The sequence below is a fragment of the Olea europaea genome, chromosome 10, assembly GCF_002742605.1.
Source record: "Olea europaea var. sylvestris chromosome 10, O_europaea_v1, whole genome shotgun sequence".
Taxonomy (NCBI): Eukaryota; Viridiplantae; Streptophyta; class Magnoliopsida; order Lamiales; family Oleaceae; genus Olea; species Olea europaea.
The window spans coordinates 12,222,627-12,228,960 of NC_036246.1; the positions used below are offsets into that span (position 1 = coordinate 12,222,627).

Sequence of the window (6,334 nt, forward strand, 5' to 3'; positions counted from 1 at the left end):
AGACGGCGAGTTCAAGTCGAGACCCATTGATTATCGAAGGCGAACCGATGACGCGATCGAGAGCAAAGCAAGTGAAACAAGCGATGCGATTGCTCATTCAAGAAACCATCGATGGGACGATGTTCGGGACTCAAAATGGGACAAGTTTCGTGTTCGGATCGAAAGTCGAATCAAAGTGAATCAACTCAATACAAGCGGGCGAAGACAGAGGCCAAAGTAACAACCATGCGGCCGCATGGTTTTAAAGTGATGCGGCCGCACAGACCCATGCAGGGTTTCCTCGAGGGGCAACAGTTTCTTCCATGCGACCGCATGGTACAAAAAATCCGACATAATTTTTCTTTTTCACGAATTTTCTTATTTTGTTAGAATTTGATATCAATTAGACTTATTTTTATATTTTGACGATTTTAGCTAGGATTTTAGCTTTTTAGTATAAATACTCTCTCCATTACATTGTAAGGGATTTTTTTTTACAATTATTATTAAATTCAAGAGAGGTTTTTGCTTTCTTCAAATTTGTTCTTCTTTGAACAATAATTTAAAACTTATCAAGGCTCTTCAATTTGTAAGCAAGTGGTTCATTGCATCACCGTTATCTTTGGGTTCTTTGTTTTATGTTGTTGGGTTCAAATCCAAACTGGTTATCAATTGACGTTCTTGGGTTCCACATCAATCTAGTTGTGGGTTTCGTAGTCGAAGTTGCTATGGGGTTCGCATAAGTTGGTATCAGAACTTAGGTTCCAATTTAATTAGGTTCTATCTTTAATTTTCTTGTTTGTGTTGTAGTTTTCTAGATTTCCAAATTTCTTCCTTGTTCTTGAGTCATTCTTCAATTCATTCCTTCAATCCATATTTTTCATTGGTAGTATAATCTTTTGTATTAAAAAAAAAGTTATTGTTCATCCGGATATTAAAAAAAAGTTACTGCTCACGTAAATTTTTTTTTTAATTACTTGATTTGCTACCAACAAGTTCACATTGAAATTCCTAAAGTCCAAAGTTCTTATTTTTTCTTCAATTCTTCAATTTCGACAATTGATCCGTTGAATTTAGTGAGTCCATTCAAATTACATTCTATTTGTTTCCAAATCCCCTGAAAATTATCCTCTTGACTTACGTTTCGGGTTGAATCCACAAGTTTTAATTCGGTGAGTTCGTTATTGTTCTTGAAAGCTCTTGGTGAAAGCATTGAGTGATAAAAGGCAGAGTGGTGAACTCATTAGAGGATAAAAGCCAATTGTGTGATTCCGAGTGAAATTTGGTGAGGCAGAAATTGAGAGAATGTTTGAACAAAAAGGTTCCAACTCAAGCCAACACGGCTATCACAACAATGCATCGGAGGATTTGATACAGCGATTTGAACTTACTTTTGGGGTTGTTAGAGATAGGCTGGATCAACAAGATGCTTGGAGGGCTAAGCAGGAAGTTTGGATGAAAAGGATGGATACATCAGTGGCTAATCTTAGTAGGGAGTAGGGAGCCACGGGTGGAGGTATTTAATGCCAGGAGACTAGGGAGGCGGGAGCATAGGATGGAATGGGAAGCATTTGATTTGGGCAGTGAATGTAATGATGAGGAGTATGGAGAAGTGGGAATGAGACGAATGAGGAAAAGAGGTGGTAGGCCTGAACGACGGGGTAGGAATAATCACGGAGACGAGGCAGATGGGAATATGGGCAATATCAAAATGTCCATTCCTCAACTGAAGGGAAGGAGTGACCTAAAGGCGTATTTGGAGTGGGAAAGGAAGATGGAATTAAGTTTTGAGTGCTATAATTATTCGGAGGAGAAGAATGTAAAGTTAGCGGTGTTAGAGTTAATTGATTACGCACTAACCTGGTGGGATCGAGTGGTTACTACACAGCGACGCTGTGGGGGAAGACCAATTAGTACTTGGGAGGATTTGAAGGCGTTGATGAGGAAGCGGTTCCTTCCTAACCACTATTATAGAGAGATCCATCAGAAGTTGCAGAGCCTGTATCAAAGGTCAAGGAGCGTAGAGGACTATCACAAAGAAATGGAAATACTCATGATCAGGGTAAATGTGGTGGACGATCGGGAAGCTATCATGGCACAATTCTTAAACGGTCTAAATCGAAAAATTGCTAATGTAGTGGAATTGCAGCTTTACGTGGAGCTAAAGGACATGTTGCATGTAGCCATGAAGGTGGAGAAACAACTGAAGAGGAAGAAGACTTTGAGGCAGCCGGTGAATAATTCATCTTCTAACCTAAATTGGAAGTTGAAGTGGGATGGTAATAATAAGGGGGGTGAAGCAATAGCCAGAGGAAGAAGTGAGTGGCAGAAGGGGAAAGAAGAAAGTACTAGTAGGATAGCGCCAAAATTGGAGCCACAACCATCATGAAGCCGAGACATCAAGTGTTTCAGGTGTTTGGGGATGGGACACATTGCATCTCAGTGTCCTAACAAACGAACCATGGTGTTGCAGGACAATGGAGAGGTGGTAAGTAAGAGCAAAGGAGAATATTATGACATACCAACGTTGAGGATGTTGGTGATGAAGATGAGACGGAGTTTTCCATTGGGGAACTGCTGGTCTCGAGGCGAGCACTTAACACTCAAATCAAGACAGATGATTCAGAGCAGCAGCGGGAAAACATATTCCATACTCGGTGCCACATCCACGATCAGGTATGTAACTTGATTATTGATGGTGGGAGTTGCACAAATGTGGCTAACACAACTTTAGTTGAGAAATTGGGTTTAGCATTATTGAGACACCCTAGGCTTTATAAATTACAGTGGTTGAATGAGAGTGGGGAAATTAGGGTAAATAAACGGGTGTTAATTAATTTCTCAATTGGGAGATATAGTGACAAGGTTGTATGTGATGGGTGCCTATGCAAGCAGGTCATATTCTATTGGGGAGACCCTGGCAATTTGATAGGAAGGTTACACATGATGGGTATAGGAACCGGTATAGCTTTGTCAAAGATGGGAGGTCCATTACTATTGCGTCATTAACACCGACTCAAGTGTATGAAGACCAAATAAAACTTAGAAATGAGAAAGAAACGCGAGCGAGAGAATCTACAAAAAGGAGAGAACGTAGTGAGCTTGTGAGTAAGAGAGAAAATAGTGAGGTGGCCGAGAAGGAAGGAAAGAGAAAAAGGCCACATGAGAGGAGAGAAAAAGAGTCGGTTGAGTAAAGAGAAAAAAGAATCAGCTGAATGGAGAGAAAAGTTAAAAGTAGACTTCTTTGCGAGGGGGAGTGAATTAAAAAAAAGCTTTGAGTGATAAGAGACAATTGTTGTTGTTAGTTTACAACGAGTCTCTCCTCTTCCTTGAGGAGTCTAACACCTCCCTCCCTAGCGTGGTTAAGTCTTTGTTACGGGATTTCGAAGACGTGTTTCCGGAGGAGATACCAAGTGGATTGCCACCAATTCGAGGGATCGAGCACCAAATCGACTTCATACCTGGGGCTGTCATTCCAAATCGACCAGCTTACCGAAGCAATCCCGAAGAGACAAAGGAGCTTCAGAGACAAGTGGAGGAGTTGATAAACAAAGGTTACGTGAGGGAGAGCATGAGCCCGTGCGCTACGCTTCTTCTATTAGTGTCAAAGAAGGATAGGACTTGGAGAATGTGCGTAGACTTCAGAGCTATCAACAACATTACGGTAAAGTATCGTCCCCTATTCCTAGGCTAGATGATATGCTTGATGAATTGCATGGTACTTGTGTTTTTAGTAAAATTGATCTTAAGAGCGGGTACCATCAAATTCGCATGCAGGAGGGTGATGAATGGAAAACGAAATTTAAAACTAAATATGGGTTATATGAGTGGTTAGTTATGCCGTTTGGTCTCACAAATGTACTGAGCACATTTATGAGTTTAATGAATCATGTTTTACGCGCTTTCATAGGAAAATTTGTTGTAGTTTACTTTGATGATATTTTAACTATAGCAAAGACCTAGGTGAGCATTTAGAATATTTAAAGTATGTGCTTGTTGTGTTAAGAAAGGAACAATTGTATGCTAATTTTAAAAAGTGCACGTTTTGCATGGATAGAGTTGTTTACCTAGGATTTGTTGTTAGTGCTAATGGGGTAGAAGCGGATGAGGAAAAGATTAAAGCTATTAAAGAATGGCCAATACCTAAAAATATAACTAAGGTTAGGAACTTCCATGGTCTGGCTAGTTTTTATAGGCGTTTTGTGAAAGACTTTAGCACAATCATGGCACCATTAACTGAAATCGTTAAGAAAAGCGTAGATTTTCACTAGGGGGAAGCACAAGAACATGCATTTAACACCATTAAGGATAAGTTGTGTAAAGCACCTGTTTTGGCCTTACCTAACTTTGATAAAACGTTCGAGATTGAGTGTGATGCATCAGGGATAGGTATTGGAGCAATGTTAATGCAGGAAAGGAGACCTATTGCTTACTTTAGCGAAAAGTTGAGCAGAGCTACACTGAACTACCCAACGTATGACAAGGAGATGTATTTCCTTGTTTGAGCATTGGAGACTTGGCAGCATTACTTGTGGCCTAAGGAGTTCGTGATACACACCGATCACGAATCCCTAAAGCACTTGCTATGTCAACGTAAGTTGAACAAGCGACATGCGAGGTGGATGAAGTTCATAGAGACGTTTCCATACGTCATCAGTTATAAGCAAGGTAATGAAAACGTAGTTGCAGATGCGTTGTCGCGAAGGTACGTGCTTCTTCACTCTTTAAGTACGAAATTACTTGGTTTTGAGCATATTAAAAGCATGTATGAAAATGATATTGATATCTCAAACATTTATAATTCATGTGCTAAAATGGCTGTTGATAAATTTTATTGACATGAAGGATATTTGTTTAGGGAAAATAAGTTGTACATTCCAAATTGTTCAATGCGTGAATTATTGATAAGGGAAGCACATAGTGGGGGTCTAATGGGTCATTTTGGGATTCAAAAGCCTTTAGACATATTAGGGGAACACTTTTATTGGCCTAAAAAGCGTAGTGACGTAGAATGAATTTGTAACAAGTGCATAACTTGTAAACGGGATAAATCAAAAGTTTTACTACATGGCTTGTATACACCTTTACCTATACCTAGTGAATCTTGGGTGGATATTTCTATGGATTTCATACTGGGGTTACCTAGGACAAAGAAAGGTCGGGATTCTATCTTTGTAGTGGTTGATAGGTTTAGTAAAATGGCACACTTCATACCATGTCACAAAACCGATGATGCCTCTAACATTGCTGAGTTATTCTTTAGGGAGATAGTACGTTTGCATGGAGTCCCTAAGAGTATTGTGTTGGACCGAGATGTTAAATTTTTGAGTCATTTCTGGCGTGTTTTGTAAAATAAGTTAGGAACTAAATTGTTATTTTCTACAACTTGTCACCCACAAACGAATGGTCAAACTGAAATAGTAAATAGGACCATGACTCAATTGCTTCGAACAGTTATTAATAAGAGCTTAAGAAATTGGGAAGATTGCTTGCCATTTATTGAGTTTGCTTATAATCGTGCTGTACATTCGATTACTTCTTATTCACCTTTTGAAATTGTGTATGAACTTAATCCACTAACTCCATTGGATTTATGTCCTTTGCCTGTGAATAAACGAGGTAGTATGGATGGTAAGAGGAAAACTGAGATGGTGAAGGCACTTCATGAGAAGGTCCGTACGCAAATTGAAGAGAAAAACAAGCTCATCGCGTCAAAGGTGAACAAAGGGCGGAAGCGTGCGATATTTGAACCCGGAGATTGGGTGTGGGTGCATTTCAGGAAGGAACGTTTTTCGGAGCAGCGAAATTTCAAATTGCAACCGTGGGGAGATGGTTATTTTCAAGTCACCGAGAAGATCAATGATAATGCCTACAAAGTAGACTTGCCAGGTGAGTATAATGTATCAGCTACATTTAACGTTGCTGATCTTTCCCTTTTCGATGCAGGTACAGATTCGAGAACGAATCCTTTTGAAGAGAGAGGGGATGATGTGATCCAAGAATCAAGCTTGAAGACGGTGAGTTTGAGTCGAGACCCGTTGATTATCGAAGGTAGACCGATGACGCGATCGAGAGCAAAGTAAGTGAAACAAGCGATGAGATTGCTCGTTCAAGAAACCATTGATGGAACGATGTTCAGGACTCAAAACGGGACAAGTTTCGTGTTCGGGTCGAAAGCCGAATCAAAGTGAATCAACTCAATACAAGCGGACGAAAACGGAGGCCAAAGTAATAACCATGCGGCCGCACAGACTCATGTAGGGTTTCCTCGAGGGGCGAAAGTTTCTTCCATGCGACCGCATGGAAATGTGCCATGCGGCCGCACGATACAAAAAATTAAGCAGAATTTTCTTTT

The 6,334-nt window shown here is 40.2% G+C and overlaps 1 pseudogene; it reads left to right on the forward strand.

The window, feature by feature from the left end:
• Positions 1-2,440: 2,440 nt before the first annotated feature.
• Positions 2,441-4,994, forward strand: LOC111400294 (annotated as a pseudogene).
• The last annotated feature ends 1,340 nt before the right edge of the window (positions 4,995-6,334 follow it).